The sequence below is a fragment of the Rhineura floridana genome, chromosome 15, assembly GCF_030035675.1.
Source record: "Rhineura floridana isolate rRhiFlo1 chromosome 15, rRhiFlo1.hap2, whole genome shotgun sequence".
NCBI lineage: Eukaryota > Metazoa > Chordata > Lepidosauria > Squamata > Rhineuridae > Rhineura > Rhineura floridana.
The window spans coordinates 8,326,382-8,343,624 of NC_084494.1; positions in this window are offsets into that span (position 1 = coordinate 8,326,382).

Genomic DNA, 17,243 nt, shown 5'->3' on the forward strand with positions numbered 1-17,243 from the left:
TTGGCATTCACCTCAACTGTACAATGAAGTCGCCAGATGGACCCCGGTGGGGAGGAAGTTCCACAATTTAGAGACCACCACAGACAATGCTCTTTCCCAGGCCATCTCCAGAACCCCATCAGCACCTCACTGCTTTGCAGTCAGCACTCAAGGCCACATAGAGTTTACACTTGAGATACTTGTGCAGATTGGCTCATAGCCCTCACCTTTGCTCCCTAAAGACTGTCTTACCCATCATGTGGGGGACATCTTGTGTCATCACACCATCAGTTTCAGTCAAGTTCCCATGAGGTCTCTCAGGTAACCCCTATTTAAGTGTTTGTAATGGGGAATTCTTATATTCAAACAATAAACAAAAATATATTCTTTAGGAATTATAAGGTTATAATATTTTAATAGTATAGTAGGCCAGAGCCAAAATCCTCTCCCCCTCTTTTGATACTGTTTCCTTGGAGCCTCTTTTAGGTATGCTGCTACAGCTTGGCTCAGAGAGATAAGATAATAGGAACAGAACCCTGGTACAGCACTCTCTGTGCCCTCCAAGGCTTAAGAGGGGCCAGCTCTGGAACGTATTAGGACTCCCCACTTGTGATCCCCCAGCAACTGGTATTAAGAAGCATGCCCTCTCCAACTATGGAGGCAGAACATAGACATAATGGCTAGTAACCATTAATAGCCCCATCCTCCAGGCATTTGTCTAATCCTTTTTGAAAGCCACCCAGGTTGGTGGCCATCACTGCCTCTTGTGGGAGCGAATTCCATAATTTCGCCTTCCTTTTGAGGTGGCCAAGAGGTCTTTCGGAGTGTTCTTTGTTTTATTCTACCAGTAGTCGATACATTAGAAGACCCTTGCTGCTAGGCCAGGTCAATGGCCCATCCAGTCCAGTACACTTTTCTCACAGTGGCCAACCAGATGCCCCAGTGTGAAGCCCACAAGCAGGACCAGAGCACAACTGGAACTCTGCCCACTTGTGAGTCCCAGCAAGTAGTATTCAGAGGCCATGATGAACTATGGTGATGTCTGTGACATCATGGGACATTATGACATCATGGACTACTCCATGGACACCACTCTGCAGCACCTGAGCTTCAGTTAAAGCCCTGGGGAAGATGAGTTAAAGTTACTCTTCCCATAGGGTTTTTAGCAAGTGGAGGGGGATGGGGGCTGCAGAGCAGTGGAGAAATGTTTACTGGAAAGTAAAGCACAGACACCACCCTGGGTCACCTCACAACAATAAGGCAAGTTCAAATCCCACACCCAGCAAAATTCTCTAGAAGTTCTCAAGGGCTGTGAGAATGAGGCCAGTTGTGTCGTGGCAAATTCAGAAGTGCAGAGTCCCTTCATGATAGTCAGAGCCACGCCCCCTCACAGCCACACCCCCTTCTAAGATTATAGAATAATCTGGCCAGGCCTGACTACTGCTTTCTGCTCCTCTATCACTGTCCCCCTTTGACTGCCCTTTCTCACTGTCAGAGATATTGCTTGAAAAACTGAATTCAGTGTCTACCCGTTTATCTCCTGCTGTATTTTTACTAATCACCAGGCAGGGTTGCAGGAGACTTCCTGCCTGAAATCCTGGAGTGCTGCTGCCAATCGGTGTAGACACTACTGAGCTAGATGGACCAGCGATCTGACTCAGTATAAGGCAGCTTCCGATGGTCTTCCTATAATAGTTGTTGCTGTTATTATTACTCTTTCTACACTGTCCTCAATAAATGTTTACAGAGCTTTAAGCAGGGATGGGGGAACCTGTGGCTCTCCAGATGCTGTTGGACTCCAACACCCATCAGCCCCAGCTGGCATGGCCAGTGGTCAGGGATAATGGGAGCTGCAGTCCAGCAGGAGCATTGCTTTTTGGAACCAGAACATCTACCTGGCTTGGACCAGGTACCCACCTTTGGCTAGTGGCAGCTGCTGCCTCCATTTTTGTGGGGCAGTGGAATCCGCTCTGGGTTTTAGTCTGAACCTTCAAGGAGCTCCTTGGAAGTTTGGACTAAAACCTGAAGCAGATTCCACTGCCCACTGGCATGGAGCCAGCTACAGTCATTGCTTCTGGCCCTTCCAACTGGTTGCTCCCAAGCATAACCTGATCCTGTGAATCCCCAAATTCTCTGAAATAGGGCTGTACTTTGGCATCACCTCAGAACATGCCACCCCCATGTGCCACTTAAAACAAAATCTGTCATGTAAGAAAATGTGTAAAGGAAGGAGGAAAAAATGCCCCAGAAGATTTGCTATTTTATAGAGTCATGTTCAACATGAGCACATCAATATAAAAACCTGTACAATGGGATTCCCGGGCCTGTATAAACAAGAGCCTGGGAAGTTTCAGCCAATTGTCTGTCATGTTCAGCTCCTCGGGAGAGACAAAATTGAAATGGAACCAACATTTCTCTTTGCATGAGTTAATTACACCTCTAAATTTTCCATTGCTTTCCCCTGCCAGTTTCATTCTGCAAAAGTCCTCCAATCAAAGATATCTAGGAGAACAGTCTCACGATGTTACAGTTCCTGCTTAGCTAAGGGTGCTTGTGAGATGGGCTGTGTTATCATTTCAATCCATTTATTTAGTGCCTGCCATGTGCATGAGGCTTCACACCATAAGAACAGGAAGCTCAAGGCAGCGACCTATCTAACCTTCAGCACAAGAGGAATATTCAGGGGCAATTGGTGGCTCCAATATCAGTGGGGCAGTGAATTTGCTCTGGGTTTTGGTCTGAACTTTCAAGGAGCTGCCCAAATGGAATGAATGGGCAGTAAAATGGCAAATACAGTTCAGTGTAAACAAGTGTAAAGTCATACATGTCAGGACAAAATATCTTAATTTCACATATACGCTCAAGGGGCCTGAACTAGCAGTGACTGACCAAGAATGAGACTTTGGGGTCATAGTGGATAGCTTAATGAAGATGTGAACCCAGTGTGCAGCAGCTGTGAAAAAAGGGAAATTCCATGCTCAGGGATGTAGTCATCCAGGGGCTCAGGGGGTCTTAGTCCCTTTACATTTTTAGGACCAGAATCCCAGCAGAGTCCCTATAACACCAGCATCCTATGAGCCGTTCAGTATGAAAGGGGAGTGTGTTAGTCACTGAGAAGAATCTTCTAACATGCTTCCTTATCCTTTCCTGCTGATTGGAACCAATCATAGTGAAAGGAGGTGAGTCAGCCACTGAGAAGACTCTTCTCAGTAGCTAACACTCTCTTCTTTCATGCTCATTGACTCCTAGGAGTGTCTATCGTTGGAGAAGGCATTAACAAGGATCTCAATCTCAACCCCACAGCAAAAAAAAAGGGGGGAGAGGGGGTCTGGCTGTGACTAATATGAAGAGACGCTGCACTTATGGTATTATAGGGCCATTATACAAATCTCTGGCACAACCACATTAGGAGCGTTGTGTTCAGTTCTAGTTGCCTCACCTCAAAAATGGTGTTGCACATGTTTTTCAGATTTTTTTTATGCCTCAATTGTTTTATTAGCTCTGTGTTTCCCATCATGGCTCCTTTGGGAAGAAGGGCAGGGTACACATTTTATTAATACAAATGGAAAAGTTTCAAAAAAGGACAATCAAATTATCAAGAAGCTACAGCAAAGTACTGAAAATATTTGGCTTTTTAGTTGAGAGAAAAGGTGAGTCAGAAGTGACATAAGTGTATAAAATTGCACATGGCATGGAGAAAGTAGATAGAGAAAAGCTTTTCTCCCTCTCTCATAACTGTAGAACTTGTGGACATCACATGAAACAGAATAAGATTCAGGACAGACAAAAGAAGGCACTTCTTCACAAAGGGCACAGAAAAAACAACTCATTTGAAATGTGGTGTTGGAGGAGAGCTTTGCGCATACCATGGACCGCGAAAAAGACGAATAATTGGCTGTTAGAACAAATTAAACCAGAACTGTCACTAGAGGCTAAAATGATGAAACTGAGGTTAACATGCTTTGGACACATCATGAGAAGACATGATTCACTAGAAAAGACAATAATGCTGGGAAAAAGAGAAGGGATTAGAAAAAGAGGAAGGCCAAATAAGAGATGGACTGATTCCATAAAGGAAGCCACAGACCTGAACTTACAAGACCTGAACATGGTGGTTCATGATGGATGCTTTCAGAGGTCACTGATTCATAGGGTCACCATCAGTCATAGTCGACTTGAAGGCACATAACAACAACAACAAACTATGGCGCTCGCTCTCGCAAGAAGTAGTGATAGCCACCAACTTGGATGGCTTTAAAAGACGATTAGGCAAATTCATGAGGGCTATTAGGAATATAGGAATCTGCCTTATACTGAGGCAGACTACAGGTCTATCTAGCTCAGTATTATCCATAAAGAATGGCAGTGGATCTCCAGGATTTCAGGCAATGGTCTCTCCCAGCCCTTTCTGGAGATGCTGGGGATTCAACTTGGGACCTTCTGCATGCACCACCTGTGAGCTGCAGCCTTTCTCCAAATGGTGGTGTTCTGCCTCCAATGTTGGAGACAGTATGTCTTTGAATACCAGTGGCTGGGAATCGCAAGTGGAGAGAGCACCGCTGCATGCATGCATGTCTTGTGGGCTTCCCATAGGGGCATCTAATTGAAATGGAAATGGACTGCCTTCAAGTCGATCCCAATTTATGGCTACCCTATGAACAGGGTTTTCATGGTAAGTGGTATTCAGAGGGGGTTTACCATTGCCTCCCTCTGAGGCTAGTCCTCCCCAGCTGGCTAGGGCCTGCTCAGCTTGCCACAGCTGCACAAGCCAGCCCCTTCCTTGTCCGCAACTGCCAGCTGGGGGGCAACTGGGCTTCTTGGGACTATACAGCTTGCCCATGGCTGCACAGGTGGCAGGGCATGTAACCCATGAGCCACTCACTGTAGGGTGATCTTTAGCTGGTCCTTGACACCCAAGAGACATGAGCAGGGATTTGAACTCACAGACTCTGGATTCCCAGCCAGGCTCTCCTCCCGTTAGCCACTGTGAAAACAGGATGCTGGACTGGATGGGCCACTGGCCTGATCCAGCAGGCTCTTATGTTTCTAAACATAAATGATAAAATCAATGTCAACCAAACAGAAGCCAAATCAAACCAAAGCTAAAGTTTAGAATACGAACTTGTGAGACAGTGTGGTGTAGTGGTCAGAGTTGATGAGCCATGGTTCAATATGGCTTGCACTGATTAGTTGCGGTTCTCCTTGGTTTCAGACAGGGAACATTCCCAGCCATATCTGGAGATGCCAAGCACTGAACCTGGGTCCATTTGCATGCAAAGTAGTTCCTTAACCACTCTGATACAACTCTTCCCCACCTACAGCCCGTTGGGAAATCAGTGCAGATGCATGAAAATGAACAGCTGTTATACTAGCAAGTTTATGGGGGGGAGAAAAGCAAATGCAATGCTTTTCTTTTTTTGGCCCTCTTGGATGTGCAGGGAAGGAGTGAGGGATCATTCAAAGTGATACATCAGATGAAACAGCCCCATGCATATCTACCTCTATATCTATTTTGCTATTTCCCTAAGTGACTCTGGGTCTTAAAGACTAATTAAAGACTAATTTCCCCCAAAGCCAATCCTTTATATTGTGGCTGTTTGAAAGTCAGCAAGAGGATTTGATTGGGATTAAATAATGAGGGTGATTGTCAACAAAGTGGGTGCTCATTAATGACTGGCAGGCCTTTTGATGGTGACTTAGCTGGTCGATTTTCTTTTTTTCTGTCCAGAAATCCACAAGGAAAGGAGTTGCATGGAGGACCTGTCTGCTGCCTCTGATTTGTCATGGAGCTTGAGTGCTTTATCTAGCTCGGGTTGCCATCTTAAAAAAAAAAATTGCCAACCTTGCTCCTGTGCCTTTAACAGAAACTGCAGGGAAACATTTTGCCCAACACTTTATTCCGTATCAGGAAAAACTTTGCTTGCTAATTTCCAGCATGTCAGGCTGCTGATATGTTACTTATAGTGTATGTCAGTCCTCCTAAGCCAGGAGAGGGGGACCTTTTTCAGATCAAGGGCAGCATTAGCTTCTGGCCAAACTTCTATGTTCCTGTTCCAAGAGTCACAGTTTTCAGAGAAGTGTGAGTCTCTTGCAGCAAAACCAACAATAAGTCTTGTAACACCTTTAACAACTAAAAAATGAATGATCTCATGAGCTTCCGCAGACTACAATCCACTTCATCAGATGAATAAAGTGTTATCCTGTGTTATAGGTACATAGACTCATGGTCTGCATGGTAGCCCATTGAATTTGCCCCTCCAACCTCAATCTGCCCTCTGCCAGCCTACACCTGCATGCCTTCATACTTAAAACCAATCCAGAGGGCATCACAGCTTCCTCCTCCTCCTCCATCTGCACTAGTTCCTTAAAATGCAGGAAGACTGTTTTGTCCGCATGTGGTTTGAAACAAATCTGCATCCAGCTGTACACATCTTTTTTATTTGATTGGAATATACCCAGCTCCACTGCCAATCTCAATCCTTTGAGAATCGCCCGCCACAAAGCGTTTCCATTGGACACACCTAAGAATGACATAGTTTTGAAGTCAGTGTGAGGCTGGTTTGAAGGGAAAATGCATCTGATCTTAAAAAACCCAGATTTTGAGTTTGACTGACATTGCATGTCTCCTGATTCATAACCCAGAGGTGGAGATGCACTGAAACCAGTATAACTGCTGGTGTGCTCATAGCCTTTGTGCTGCCCCTTGTAAAACTCAGCTGTGAGATGGATGGGTAGGGATGGAAATCAGTCTGTTTCGGTTCTCTCAGTTTCTCATTTTCCAGTGTTAAATTCAGTTCTTTACATTTCTGTAGCAATCTGTGATTTTTTAAAAAAAAAATCCTCATAAAAATTCTCCACCATTTTAGTGTGAATTTCTCCAAATAAACACATTTTTGTAGGTAGTTTTGACAAAGGTACACATTTTTGCAAGCCATTTCTCATAACTATGCCTTTTTGCCTGGTATTTTCACTCATGTATTCATTTTTATGCACACTTTCCCCTAATATATGCATTTTTGTAAATGTTGTTTAGTTGGTGTGCTGCATCCCAAAATTCTAATAAATGCGACTTTCGAAGGATGGCTGAGTTTCGGTTCTCATATTGTTTTGGAAATTGCAGATTTGATAAATTCTGTTTGAAGTGCAAACTGAATCGAAATTCCCAGGGGGACGGAAGTGGAATCAATTGGCTCCATCGTCTTTTTGGACTCCCTGCCTTCTACCCCACCAGTCCCAACAGGCGCCAGCCACCACTGTTTGGGGGATTTTCTATGCAAGATAATAAATGGACACAAATGTGACACCAGAATGACAATATTCAAAAGTGTGTGTGTGTGGACACATTTCAACCTTCCTGTAGAGTCTGTAAGTGACCTTAGGCTGTGAGCACACTAGCCGCCTCCAGCAAAGCTTTTCCATTGGCCACACCTGGAGGGGGAACGAGTTGATCTGCCAATCAGCTGTGAAATCTGTTTGAAACTGAATTTGAAAAAAAAGTGCACTCAAGATGATCCTACCAGGTTTTTACAGTAAAAAGGTGCAGGGTCTGAATAGTGTCATGTGTTGATGGTGGCGGTTCTTGCGTGACACAGCATACGTTACTTTGGAGTTAAGTTGAGCAAGAAACTTCTCAGATGCATTAGATCAGGTTAAGAGTCTTTATTAAGACATTAAGGCCAACAGGCTTAAGAGTCAATACATGTAGAGTTTCTTCAGCCACCTCCCCCCTTCTGGTAAACACAGAAGACAACCTCTCAGTTCAGAGGCAATATACAGAAGACACAACTTACAGACTCTGTTAGAACTTTCCCAGTTGCTATCTCACGTTACCATGACAACCGCTGGCCTTGGATGTCTGCTCTCTATCAGGCCAGGAGATAACAGTTACTTCTCCAAACTTGCAGGCTTTATGGAAAACAACTAGAGACAGCAATGCCTATGGGTCAACAGCCCAACATCATGTGTCCCTGTTTTCAGAAAAGGGAGGCGGAGACACATTGGAACTGGCAGAACAGTGTGTGTGTCTATCCTTAGAGTGGCTGCTCTGGAGCAAAGGAACTTCAAAGAGAGACTGCAATGTGAAATCATGGAATTACAATACATCGACAGATGCCATGCTGTCACTTGTGGACTGAACCAAGTAAAATGATTTTGGCACACTATATATGCTAAATGGCTTGCCAATACCAGGAGCTCTGTGTTATCGACAACTATTTATGAATTACCACAATAATTACAAAATTATTGAGGCCTGTGCTTTTCTGTATTTCATTTCCCTCTGACCTCACCACCACCATGCCTGCAAACCATGTGCATATATACCGGTAATTCAAGATAATGCTTCATGCATCTGATGAAGTGGACTGTAGTCTGTAAAAGCTGATGTCATAATCAATTTATTAGTCTGTAAGGTGCCACAAGTCCCTTTGCTGTTTGTTCCAGGGCTTAAGCATTGCAGATCAGAGTACAGTGTGTGTTTTGCATGCAAAAGGCCCCAGGTTCTATCTCTGGCATCTCTAGAAAGGGCTGGGAAAGATCCTGTCTGCAAGTCTGGAGCACTGCTGTCAGTCAGTGTAGACAATACTGAGCTAGCTGGACCAATGGTCTGACTTATCTGACCTCCCATCACCACCATCACTGTGGCTTACAGAGAGGGGGAGAGGAGAGGTGGTGGCAAGACCAGCATGCTGCAAACTCACCACTGGGAGCATCAGATGGGCTTGGTGCATTTGCAATGGGTTGCCCTTGCTCTGTGTTGCCCCTGCTCAGCTGGGAAGCCACAGCAATGGTGGTAATCAGAGGCCAAATAAGCACTGATGCTGGCAGCATATAGACAATATTGACGTAGGTGGAGCAATGGTCTGGCTCTGTATTTTTAATTACTTATTGAATTTATATCGTGCCCTTCCTCCCAAAGAAGCCCCAGGTGGCAAACATAAACAAAATAATTTAACAAGAAAAAAGAAAAGCAGACTAAAACACAGTTAAAAACATTCAAAAATCAATGTAAAATATTCTCTCAACAAGTGATCCCAAGGCTGCTAGGAAAGCCACAATCCATGTGGCCTGGTTTAGGACTTCCCATTAGTGCATTCCACTATTTTGGCTCAGGAAATAAACAGGGTCAAAGCACCACCTGACTTTGCCGAAGGACCACTTAATAAACTGAGATTAATTTTGCTACTCGAGTTGCTTTGTGATTTTCTGCATCTAGTAATTAAGGCTGGATGTAGGCAAGAATGTTTTCTGAGAGGTGAAGGCAATCTGAGAAGGGCATAGTTGCTGGTGGCATTCATTCATGCCCACAGCTAGAGTGCTCAAAAAGTATCTTGAAAGGATGCCAAAGAACTGGCAAATAGTTGCAGAAAAGTACACCTAAAATGATCAGGGTCTTAGATCACCTCCCTTAGAGGAAATGATACATTGACTGGGGCTTTTGAATTTAGAAAAGGGGGGGAATGATTTAGAGGAGAGTATGTTAGAACATGATAGAACATAACGTAAGAGCATAAGCGGAGTCTGGCTGATGGATTAGTTCAAAGGCCCATCTAGTTCAGCATCCTGTTCTCACAGTGGCCAACCAGATGACCCAATGGGAAACACACAAAAAGGACCTGAGCACAACAGAGCTCTCCCTACTTGATTAGAGATGGAAGAATCTGTCAGTTTTGTTTCTCTTATTTTTCTGCAGCCATTTTCATTTTTTAAAAAAAATCCTCATGAAAATTCTTCTTTCTCCTAACACACATTTTCATGCAATTTTGACTAATGTTCACATTTTTTGCAAGCAATTATTTTGAACAGTGAATATATATTATTTGTATGCACACTTTCCTCCAGTATATGCATTTTTGTAAACTTTGTTTGGCTGGAGAACTTGGTTGCCAAATTCGGATAAGCGCAACTTTTGAAGGATGGCTGTGTTTTGATTCTCGTACTGTTTCAGAGAGTGCAAATTTTATAGATTTGGCTTGAAACACGAACTGAATCGAGTTTCTCCCCCATCCCTAACAAGGATATATTGCATACACAAGGAAGTATAGCAACCATATCTTTGTGGTTTACAAAAAGAAAAGAAAAGTAAGATCAGGGATGATCAGTCTTTATTTCTGCAGACATTCTAGTGCACTAAGTAAAAAAAGAAGCCTTTTTCACTAATGATCCAGAAGCATTGGAGGTGGGGGGGGGGAATGGGGAGGTGGATTTATGAAGAACACACTCTCTCTCTCTCTCTTGGACAAAGGTTCCTTTGCTTGATTTAATTTATTTCAATTTATCCCACTCCACCTGTTTAAAAACAAAATAGCCACAGGCCAAGATAGGTAACAGGAATCACTACTCACAACATCCAGTCAATACGATCAATTGATTTTAAAGAAACAGCATGTAAATGTACTGCCTTCAAGTTGATCCTGACTTATGGTGACCCTATGACGAGGGTTTTCATGGTAAGCGGTATTCAGAGGGGGTTTACCATTGCCACCTCTGAGGCTGAGGCAGTGACTGGCCCAAGGTCACTCAGTGAGCTTCATGGCTGTGTGGGGATTTGAACCCTGGTCTCCCGGGTTGTAGTCCAACACCTTACCCACTACAGCACACTGGCCAACAATAATGGCCATTCTGCCATTTCTCAGGCTCGTGGAGAACGAGTTGCCTGAATGGATTGAACCAACAGCCCTTTCCCACCAGGGATGGTCCCTATTTTCCTGTTATATCAACCTGGGTAAATCACTGACCTTTGTTGGGTGGATCCTGGATCCAGGAACTGGGAAATTTGCCTGTTCTGGATGAAGTTGCACTCCCTCTGAAGTTGCAGTGTACACAGTCTGTTTGGAGGTGCTCTTGCAGCCAGCTTTGTCACTGGAGGCCGAAGTGGACGCAGGGCCCATCCATACCTAACCACAAAGCCTGTGTTTTTCATATTTGGTTGGTGGCCTTGAGATCCACACATGTCCTGTTTGTGGTTGGATTATTGTGAAAACCCGATTATCAAGCATCCATATGTGTGGGCTTTTTTTTGGTCTAAATTGCTTTAGATTTGGCCACTCCCCTAAGTTCACCTCTTTTCAGTGATTGGTCCATAACGGTCATTTGCTTTTTGTGGATGTGCTATTGGGTTTGTGGATGTGCTATTGGGTGGGAAGGAGACAGGGGGTTGGCATATGATGGAGGAATGCCCATGGACTGCCTATTACAGGTAAGTCTGCAGCATTGCGTCCAAGTGCATGGACATTAATGCGATTATCAGTTTAGGAAAGCATATCAGTTTTTCAGTTGTATTTCCAATGCATGTTTGTGAACGCAAAAATCGGTACTAGTTTGCAAAGTCATATGGATGACAGTGAATTATTGAGGGCACAAAGCTACAACAATGTGCCGGAGGAATGTTTAATGGGAAAGAAAACACCCACTGCCCATTTGCATTACCCTCAAATCCCACCCCTCACTGAGATTATAAAAACATTTGAAAGAAAGTCTAGTGTCCTGCAGAAGAAAGAGAAAAATGAAGGTCTCTTTTTGCAAGTGAAGAAAACTTCTGAGAAATTGGAGGGCAGGTTTTGGCAAAACACCACTCTAAGATCCCATGCCTGGCACATTGCAATTGTTGGGTATATTATGAACTGCTGGTGACCTGTTCCTAGGACAATTGCATATTTTTTAACAAGAATAACAGGCAAACTTCTGGCTGTTGAGCTGGCTGAAAACTGGTGATTGCAGAGTAAATGAATATAAGATGGAGAAGGCAGAGAAAGCCTGCAAGGGCCCTGCTGAATCAAATGACAGAGACAGGTCATTGTGATGCATTGCCTTCTTCCAAAGGACCATAAAGATGCAGGGAATTTCCAAATGGCTACTGGAATGCATTAAGACCACGGTGATGGCATACTTAGGCAGTGTTGTAGGTTTTGTTTTTAAAGGGATAATCTCAAACAGCCAAATAGCCATTGAAATTCATTGTAGTGAGTTGTGATTCTGCAGCCCAAACTGAAAACCCCAAAACGGAGCCACAGCAATTCCACCTCAGATTTACTGCCATTACGTCTTATTCATTTTTTGTAAGACGACTTTCTTAAAGGAATCATCCCATTAACTATATAAATCATAGGATGCAAATATCTGCAAAAGTGGCAACTATTGATAAAAGCTGCTATAAGTCCCTAATGTGTAGGAGTAAGAGTTTCATAACTGGGGGCTCCATATGCCAGGTACCCTAGCCCCACTGTCAGCCAACAATAGCACCTGGCGACTGGCACCTGGATTGACAATGTGCTCCAACAAAGGCTGAGAGGAGGCTGAGCCTTTTAAAGCTGTGGCCCCCAGACTGCCTCTTTCATAGGAATCTAGGAACTGGTGTGCAGGGATTAAATCCTGCTGCCTTGGCTGTGGGAACAGAATTGTGTAGCCAAGTCAGAATTAAACCCTGTTCTCCTGCCCATCAGATGATGTCACTAGTGACATCAGCGGGTGGGCAAATGGGTATGGTTTTGGGGGAAATTGGACCCCTGGGGGGGTGTGATTGGCCCCACCTCTGCTGTATAGGCTCTGGCCCTGAACCTTAATTGTTTGTAGGCCCTGGGGTCATTACACCCACCATCTTAATTTGCCCAGAGGAGAGAAGCCATGTTAAATCTTGGACAAGACTTGTTTTAGTTTTAATATGGACACAAACAGTAGTTCTTGCGAATAGATGGCAGGTAGGCCAGCGTACTGGGCTCAGAAAATCCTGTTGGCACCCCTTAATTTAGAGTGAGCCCTGACAGCCAGAGATTAGTTTTGTTTTTTAACCTTTGAAAGTTGGCTTAAATTATGCATAAATTCATATATATCAGCATATTTTATGCACATTTGTGACATGGCCCTGTGTGTGCATCTTTTAAACTGAGTAGCACCTGGGTCAGCAGCTAAATTTCTGTATGGGTCAAACTGGATGGTCTCAAGGAATTTCCTTTCAAAGGAATTGTGTGTGTGTGTGTGTGTGTGTGTGTGTGTAACAAATCGGTAGAACTTTGGTGACAAGTTTCTTTTTCTAAAGTGGTGGCCATCATGAAGGTTTAAAACTGTTTCCCTAACCTGGCATCTAACTATGCCATCTTAGCTCAAGCAAAAAAATGGATAAAAATAACAGGCTGCAATGCAATATCAGTGTAATTTTTTCTGGGAAAAAATGGATTGCAGAATCCATGGCAACTGAAGAATTATTTGGGGCATGTAAAAAAACTCATGTTCTTGGGCTGCCAAGCTATGGAACACAAGATAATTCTGGTGATGCACTGCCTTCTCCTCTCCTTGGCAGATATATAATATCGTGACTTTGTGGGGGAGGGGGAATCAGGTGGAATTCAGCACTCCCCTTGCAACTTTTTTTAAAAAAAAATGTAAACACAGAGAGTTGTATTTAACTTTGCCCTACTCAGAGTAGACACAAATTTTTGAACCTAAGTTAGTAATGTCCATTAACTCTGATTAAGACTGGCACTAAATACCACTTAATATATAGAACAAAACAGAACTCTCTCGTTTATATAATCTGGGGAAGAAACTCAGTAAGGATCCACAAGTAGTTTATTTATTTATCTATTTACATTGATCAGTTGCTTTATACAAAAGAAAAAGTCTTGAAGTGACTTCTCTTGCAAAGGGGAAGATCCGCATGAAAAACAATCATGTTTTTAACCCCTCCCCCAAACCACTGTAACTAGAGTGCCCTGGGAAAATGATTCACTGTGATTAAACACTAGATCTGCCTATCAAGTGAAAGCCCCTCTCCACCAAACACACACCCGTGGAGCTCTGCATGTTTCCCCAGCCAGCTTAGTTTTGTTTCTTAGGGTAGAAAACACAGCTGTGTGGGGTTGTTCTGAGAGCCAAAGTCATAGGCTTAGGAAGTCCCTGATCCGCCTCGAGATGCCTTGTTAATGATGGTGCACTGTATTTGGCATGTACTCAGAGCCAATGCACGCCCCTAGTTGTCACTCCTCTTTTCCATTAATAGAAAATGGTCAAGGCAACTTACAGTCTTCAAAACACATGCCAAATTGAACAATGCATTCCTAACAATAAATATGCAACAATTAAAAAAAGAGCCACAAAATCACATAATACCTGGCAAACAAAAATGTTTTAGCCTGGTGCTTAAGATCAACAAGACATTGTGGTGCTATACTGAAATATTCTCTCTAGATTTTTTTAAAAAGATATTTTATTTTTAAGATCTTTTAAGGATTTAAAAAAAATGTTTTGTCTCTTTTGTTGTTTGCCACCCAGGGCTCCTCTGGGGAGCTGGAGAGAAATTAAATAAATAAATATAGTTGATGTAAAATCTCACCTCTGACGGAGGAGGGATTGAGAAGAGGGTCTTGGAAGGTGGCCCTCTGATCTGTTTTCACTGTCTCTTGAAAAGCTAACTGAATGCTTGCCATCACTGTCGCGGATGGGTATTGCTTTCTAAAAGCTGGGGAGGGGTTGGAAGATTCCTGGCTATTAAGAGAACATTTCTGTCATTAGCTCCCATTGATGAAATATCAACCAATTATCCTGGACTATTAGCAAGCCATCAGCCTAACCACAAATGGTCCCCCAGCATCTGTAACAACATTTTTAGATTAAGCTCCTGTACTTGCAGTGGAGTCGGCTCACACCCAGCTGCTGCTCATATAGGACTGGTTGGCACAGAAGAACAAAAGAACATACGAAAAGCCTGCTGGATCAGGCCAATGGCCCATCTAGTCCAGCATCCCTGTTCTTACAGTGTCCAAACAGATGCCCCTCTAGGAAGCCAGCAAGTGGGAAATGAGTGCAAGAACATTTTCCCTCCTGCAGTTTGCAGCAACTGGTATTTGGAAGAGTACTGCCTCCACAGCTGTAGAGACAGAACACAGCCATCATGGCTAGTAGCCATTGATAGTCTTGTTGACTGTTGTTATATGCCTTCAAGTCGATCACAACTTATGGCGACCCTATGAATCAGCAACCTCCAAGAGCATCTGTCGTGAACCGCCCTGTTCAGATCTTGTAAGTTCAGCTCTGTGGCTTCCTTTATGAAATCAATCCATCTCTTGTTTGGCCTTCCTCTTTTTCTACTCCCTTCTCTTTTTCCCAGCATGATTGTCTTTTCTAGTGAATCATGTCTTCTCATGATGTGTTCAAAGTATGTTAACCTCAGTTTCATCATTTTAGCCTCTAGGGACAGTTCTGGTTTAATTTGTTCTAACATCCAATTATTTGTCTTTTTCACAGTCCCTGGTATGTGCAAAGCTCTCCTCCAACACCATACATTTGTCTAATCCTCTTGTAAAGCCATCCAAGTTGGTGGCCATCACAGTCTCTTGTGGGAGCGAATTTCAGAGTTTAACTATGCGCTGCTTGAAGAAGTACTTTCTTTTAGTCTGTCCTGATTTTCCCAACATTCAGCTTCGTTGGATGTTCACACGTTGTAGAGTTATGTCAGAGGGAGAAAAACTTCTCCCAGCTTTCGCCATGCATAATTTTATCCCGTTCTATGCATGTGCATCACTTGATTTCTCCGTGCACACTCGATGAAAGGAAACCAAATTTGTTTACCAGTGTCAGTGAAGAGCTGGTGCTTTAAATAAGACAAATGTTCCGTTTGGGGCTTTGATCTGGCACCTGACACCAATGCTCCTTTGACCCACCTGTTACTTGATGAGTCCTATTTTTTGAATGAGAAAGAAACACCATCATTGGGGAGCCTCCTTCAGATGCCCTTCCTCTGTCCTGAAATTCTCTTAAAAAAAAATTAACCAAACATCAGCTTCTGTCAGTTTGTGTATATAATGAGAACAGGCAGCACTGATGCACTACTGGTTCCATTTCTCCTGACCATTAACCTGTACATTTGTCTAAAAAGAGCATCCAAAGCAACATATAATTTGGTGGTTGGAGAAATGATGCAAAAAGGGGGATGTTTACCAGCCCCTGAGTTTTCTTGCGCACATTTTGCCCAGCAAATTATATACCCCCAGTGGTACACAGGATGCTATTAGGGTGTTATTTCCATTTCATTAGACAGTGAAGCAGAGCTGCTGTTTGTCAAGAGCTAGGTTACCTAAGCTACCATATCCTTTCCCTCCTTCCTCCTTTAGCATTGTGGGTCTAGCAAATGGAAAGACAGCTGCCTGCTCTACATTGATTTGCCTTTCTTTTTTTTCTTTTTTTGCACAACCCCAGAACAAATATCATAGCAGTGAAATGGCATCATGCAGCACCTAAGAAATGTGTGTGCCTTTGTATATATATTAAAAATCCTTCAATTCCTCCCCACCCACACCAACAACATTACACTGGAACAAAGTTTTTCCATTTTGAAATACATGTGTCTAGCCTTCAGTGTCTCCCAGGTGCATCTGCAAATCAAATAATGATGACCGGGCTAAAAACCAGGAAGAAATGCAAAAAAGGGAGCTGGAATAGGGAATAGGGAATAGGGAGCTGGAAAATCCAGAGTCGAAGTCCCATCTCTGACTAACTTTATGGCTTTAAATAAGTTGCTCACTTTCTGTGTTTTCCTCTCTCAATGCACCATACCGGCTCTCTATTGTATTATGCTGTTAAATTTTATTTGCCACAATTACTCAGCTAATAGCAAAGCAGCTGATCAGTGAAGTGAAAAATCTAATCAGTTCACAATTCCAAGAGAAAGGGAGGGGAGGGTGCAAAGCCTATTACCAGGGCAGCAAAACATCTGGAAAATATACTGGAGAGAACTCAGGAGGCATCCCTACTTTGCCAAGGGAAGAGGGAGGGCTGAGGAGGGAAAATGGCAGCCTCATCGCCACAGAAGGTGTGAGCGGGCTGCTCATAAGCAAGGGCCTACTCATGAGCAAGGAAGGGAGGGCAGGAAGGAAGCAGGCATTGCCACTTGGGCATTGCCAGAAAATGAGGAAATGGGTCACCCCAAAAGAGGACACAAAGCTGCATAGAATTTTCATATGCTAATTTATATGCATATTATTTTATTAAATTTGTACCCCACCCTTCCTCCCAAAGGTGGCAAACACCAAAATATAAAAACAATTCAATTAAAAATAAATTAAAAACATATCTGAAAGCATCTGAAAACATCTGTCATCTCCAGGTAGGGCTGGGGAAGACCGCTGTCTGGAACCCTGAAGAGCCTGCTGCCAGTCAGTGTAGACAATACTGAGCTAGATGGACTTCTGGTCTGACTCAGAATAAGGCAACTGAATTGTTTAAGGAAGGGTGCAGCTCAGCGGCAGAGGACCTGCTTTGTATGCGGAAGGTCC